Below are 6,232 nucleotides of genomic sequence, written 5' to 3' on the forward strand. Positions count from 1 at the left end.
TATCCACGAGTAAAAGGGGAAGAAATTAGCCACTGCCGGTTTCAGAAATCTTTGAAACCGCTACAGACGGCGCTGGTAGAGTAAACAGAAATTTTTGAAACCATCCTCAATGAGAGGTGGTTTCAGAAATTATTATTTTTTAATTCAAAAAATTTTAAAGATTGAACTAGTGAGCAGCACGTCTGCGAACTCTAAAAGTTGTAAAACGATTTATTTCATCCTACGCGTTTCGTGTCACGAACGCACACTTCGTCAGGGATGTTTTACACAAGGGACCTGTGTATATACCTACATAAGAGACTAAAAAATCTTTTTACATTACGTAAAACAGCACCTACTAGCCTGCGTAGCCGGCGCGAGGAGAGGGGATTGGGGAGAGAGGGGGAGGAAGCGCCTGCAGCGAAACCCCCACATTCCACGTAACGCCCCCTCATTAATATTCAAAACTGCCCTGAGCAATAAACCAATAAAAACATGTCGTTTAATTGCGCGAGAAAATTTGTCCGAATGGATTTTTTGGCACTGCGGACTCTGGAAATAATTGTGAACTCTGGCCGTATTGTTCGTAAAAGATAAAAGTTTTGGCATTAATGTCAAAATTAATGTCTTCTTAAGACGGAAAAAGCGTCAAAGACGAATTTAATTTAACAAACGAATTTAACTCGATTTAGACGTCGCTTTATCGTCGAATTTATTTTAAAGTAGGACCTGGAATTAAATTCGACGATAGCGCGACGTGTAAACTAGGCCTTAAGGATACGCGACGGACAAAAAAAATTGCAAGTTAATACTTAATACATTTTTTGTATGATTTCTATTGCTCGTTTGTTCGAACAGTACAGGATTACAGAAGCACAGAGGAAAATGTCCCTGCCTCAGTCAAGAGTGAATCTTCCACAAACCACCAATCCTCATCTGGCAATACCAAATTTGTGGTCGATTATTTCGTGCAGAGTTCGTTTGGACTAATCAGTCACAGACGCACACGTATAACCAATAAATGCAGCGTCATTCAGTGATCATCATCGAAAGCAATGAACGAACGAACAACAACAAGTTGTTTAATATAAGATAGGAAGATATATAGATCACCAGATAACCATTGATACTTTAGATGACTTTTGTTAAATATCTTAGAAAGGTGTTATAATTACGTGTCTCTAACTTCTTCAAGTTCCTTTGAACTTGAATTCTGAATTAATTTGCATTGGGGATCTATAAAGCAGCTGTCGAGATCGAACTTTGAGGCCCTTCCTTTAAATATTTGCCTTTAGTGTAAATACTCAGGTGATTATACAAAATCGCGCGCTCTCATTGGCTCGCTATTTCGGATATCAGCCGATAATCACCTCGACGGACAAAATGGCTGCCAGTAGTCGTTTTGCCACCGTAAGTGAAGATAATTTTCGCGTTGAAATGTTTTTTTTTCTCTTTTTTGAAATAATCACCTGTGTATTTATACTAAAACAATTATTCGCCTCAGGCTCAGTGATTATCGGTGAATATTCACCAATAATCACTTCGCCTTCGGCGAATAATTGTTAAGTGTTCCCTTGTTTCCCAAATTGCTTTCAAACTTGTTCCCAGTTTTTTGATCCCTAAAATTGTTTTAAAATGTATTTTGTACCCTTGTTTCCTAAAATATTTTGACATTGCTCCTCTGTTCCCCAGCAGTTCAAATTAGCCATGTTCTCTTGTTCCCACAAACTCCTGAGAGGGCCTCAAATTTGGCCAAAGATTGTCTCGTTTGAATTTCTAATGGCTTAAATCGAGCCGAAGTGTTTTCTGTATTATCTGGACATCAAGTAAATCAAGATCAGACGGAGTCGAGAGGTACATTTCATACGGACAAAAACATCAAACAGAGGAAATTGTCGAGTTTCATAACCATCTCCATGCATTAATTATGCGAGTAACGAAAACGATCACTTGAGTAGTTTCTGTAATTTACAACAGTCGCTTTTTTTAAAATATATTTTTCGGCTGTCAAGAGCTAATTTAAAGTTTATCACATGCAGTTTCTTAAGAATGCATGATATTGTCACCGAATGATTTGGCAATAAAATATGGTTTGTTCAGTCAAAATGAGAACTACTATAGATTTTTTAAAAGTCTTCATTCTTAGGCCTCATCCAAACTAATGGATTATTTTGAAGAAATTTCCGTTTTCAGTTCTGCGAAAACGAATTAAAATACATTTTTCATCCACATTATCGTTTTGACAATAAAAATCTGCGATAAAATATTATAAAACAACATGGCACGACGTTTCGACGTTTCCAGAACGTCATTATCAAGTAAAAATGAAGTAATGAAATAGAGTATATATATAAAGTGAAGATATGAATAAATTAAAAGGCATTAAAAGAGAGTTTGGCCCTAATGGAGTCGCTCTGGGTATTTAAATTGGGTCTTATTGTTCTTATGTATAACATTTCATAAACGAGACAATCCCATTTCGTGCTACATTTTTTAAGCATTCTGAACTGGCTCTCATTGAGTAAGTCAATGTTCCCATGGGCATCTCTCAGATGGCGACCAATGGCAGAATATCGATGATCAGCAATGCGTTGAAACAGATGGCGCGTCGTATATCCGTTTTCTTGTCGTTTTCACCTGTTCTCACGATAACGCGCAACAACGGATATTACTTACTGTTTTCAAATTTTCTCCCCTTTTTTAATTAAGTCATACCTTACGAGACTTTTTATGGAACTCTAATATAGACTCGCAAAAAGTAAATAGTTTTCTTTTCGAATCTTTGTATATAGCAACACTGAACTTTGTCACGTGGATCAAAAGACAACATAAAGCTCAAAGAGCTAGCCTCTTAATAATTTATGTATATTGTGTCATCAGCAATTTGTCCATCCCTGGTTATCTTAATTATTATCATATCAGTATTACGTTTCGCATGTACCCAACCAAGGTGTGACAAAGCTACGTTGATGACCGTTTTAACGATAGCGCAACGGACAAAAAAATTGCAAGTTAATACCTTATAATTTTTTTGGATGATTTCTATTGTTCGTTTGTTCGATGCAACTTCTGCAGACCAGTCGAACTATCCAGCAAAGACTTTAGAACATTGGTCACTAGGAGATAAAAATAGAATTAATTCCTCCTCGCCGGTGTGCTTTCGTTAATTAATTTATATAGCGCATTTTCTATTAACATATTCAAATGCGCTCTACAAGCAAGTAGTCTATGGGTTGAGATCGGACATCAGCATATACAGGCGCCGCCGGCAGCCGCTATTAGTCCATTAACGATCTCACCCAGCACATGAATGAATGAAGTGAGGCCTGACCACAACACCGGGAGCTCCATGCTCTACTCTTTACGAATAGTGTGTGGGTTCTTTTACATCCCACAGGATTATGAACATTGAAGGGTTGTGAGAAGGGGCCTACAGTTTATACTCCCTATCCGAGAAGACTTGAAAGTCTTAACCATTTGCGGATGTAATTACAAAGGCAGCACTTTCTCCTCAGTTATTGTAAGACGGTGAGTGTTGGTCCGGCCGGAGTCAAACTCACGACCTCCCAAATGGCAGCTCGATGCTCAAGCAACTGAGCCACCGGTGCACAACACAAATGTTATATGAACTCTTAGACACTATTAAGTCGAATGAAATTAGAAAAATGAAAGTACAATTTAAGACAAACGTCGCCTGAAAATAAGAGCTGCTCAAAAGAACGTATAAGTCCTCCTTTTTGCAAGGATAATTAGGAATTCTTTAACCCAGACAAAACAAGCAAGCGTCAACGAAACGGAATCATTTATTAATGTCGTACTCGATGAGCATGCTCCAGAGAGGAGAGAGATCTAAGAGTCAGGGCAATGCTTTGGGAGGTTATGGTAGTTCTTTCTACATTAATGGCTACTGCAATAATTTCAGTCGTTGCTCTTGATCTGATTTCAGTCGTTGTCCTTGTTCTTTCGTTATTATCTTCATCACAACGGCATTGTAATTCTAGCGTCTTGGATCAAAAAATAAGACGAAACAGATTTATTTTCTACTGATGAGCAATGTTAACTTCTAGCTGACTTTCATAAAGTGTCCTTTCTTTAAAAAGCCGCGGAAAGCGACTGAAATACGAAATCAATACACCTTACTTACACACCGCTACAGATCTCTATGTACAACAACTTACAACAAACCGTCGGAGATTCAAAACTCAGTAAACCTATATCGCTGTTTGAAAAGTTTCTTTACCCTTGTAAGCTATAGTATACTTGATTGGCATTCTCCTCACGATTTATTTCTTCAATCATAGGTTTTTCTTTTTGTTTCTCGGTAGTATTTTTTTGTTTTTGACCTTGCATTTTCTCTGCTCCCACACGTTTAAGCCTCAGTTTCTTGTTGACCTTCAGTGATACTCTTCATGCTGACGTAATCGGAGCTTGAGCTCCTTTTTGTTCTTCGGCTAACCAATGTCATGTTCATGATGCTCACCAGTTGTGAAAAGGCTGTTCTGCCAGCTCGACGTCGGCCAAAGACTAAATGTTTGAAACCTGTTCGGTAGTTTTCACTAAAAGCAAAGCAGATGCAGGGATTTAGGGCTCCCCACGAATGAAGCAACAACTTTCTTATGATGAATACAATGACTTGGGGAATTTTAGTACCGATTTCAGGGGGAAGCTCCCCATGAAACTTAAATATGATGATAAAAGCGCAAAAAAACAATGGGCCAATACAGACAATAAAAGCGGCTAATATGGCTATTGACAATCTGACTATCTGTCTGTTGCTTCCAGGGTCTCGAGATCTCTTACATTCGGACATCTTTCTCCTTTCATTTTGTCTTTGTTTTAGAGTCCAAGCTATGGTGCTGTATATGATAGTCAACAAACACACTGGTACCAGGTAGAATACGATGAACATGGCTGTCTTATATTTATTGTTGGTTTCCGTAGTCCAATTGGCTTTGAAGCAGCAATAACCATTCGAGGAAACATGGAGTATGTGAAGGTAATGAGCATGAGCAGCTATGGCCACAATCCACGAAACCAGGATGCAGACTAAACGCACTTTCCACGAGATGGGTTTTATCTTCAAGGGGAAGACAACAGCAATCAGCCTGTCCACTGAAATCAGCATAAGGCTCTGGATGGAGACCAGCACAGAAACATCAGAAAGAAAATAGCAAAGTTTGCAAATGATATTTGCAACTTTCGGCTGAAGCCGGGAAAGAAAGGGACCTGAAGATAGTGTCTGTGCAATTATAAAGGGCATGATGGTCAAGGGAGTGAAGAGATCGGAGACGGCCATATTGACCACGAAATATTTGATTGATTTTCGAAGTGGCTTGTACTTGCAAAACACCAGGATGACTAGAACGTTTCCAATCAACGCGACAAGGAGTACGATGGAATAGGTTGCTATTAAAATGGCTTTCTCTTCCTTGGACAGTCCGACTTCCGCGACATTGGAAGATCCATCCACGAAAGACGAATTATTCAGTTTGTCCGTACAGTTTTTAAACATGCTGGCCTGGCTTAGGTTTTGAACGCGAGAGCTGATGATTTTCTCTTGTTCCTTTCTCGTTTGCAACTGAAAATAATAGTAATTCTATGTGGTTTTGTCTTGGAATTCTTTTACCGTCGGTGTTTGACTCTTCTAGTTCTCGAGTGTCAGATCTTGATGGCGTTTTCTGTTGACTTTTCTAGTTCTAGTAACGAAAACGATCACTTGACGGCTGTCAAGAGCTAATTTAAAGTTTATGACATGCAGTTTCTTAAGAAATCATGATATTGTCACTTCATGATTTGGCAAAAAAATAAGGTTTGTTCAGTCAAAATGAGAACTACTATAGATTTTTTCAAAAGTCTTCATTTTTAGACCTCATCCAAAGTAATGGATTTGAAAAATTTTCCGTTTTCAATTCTGCGAAAACGAAGTAAAATACATTTTTCATCCACATTATCGATTTCTTGTCGTTTTCACCTGTTCTCACGATAACGCGCAACAACGATATAACTTACTGTTTTCAAATTTTCTCCCCTTTTTACTGGGATGCCAAAGCCAGTTGGAATCTGCGTTTCATTTCTCCGTAATTTTTTAAATTTTTATTCCGTGGCGGTAAAAGTCTTGCCTGTCACTCCCCTGCTAAGTGGTGTCTTTGTACATAGAGTCTTCTGTGCGTATTTTGTTACGTTTGAGGGGGCTGGGGTAATGCGTAGATTTCTCTGGTGCACACAGGAGGATATTTCATTAACCTGCAATGGC

Source organism: Montipora foliosa, chromosome 4, assembly GCF_036669935.1.
Source record: "Montipora foliosa isolate CH-2021 chromosome 4, ASM3666993v2, whole genome shotgun sequence".
Classification (NCBI taxonomy): Eukaryota; Metazoa; Cnidaria; class Anthozoa; order Scleractinia; family Acroporidae; genus Montipora; species Montipora foliosa.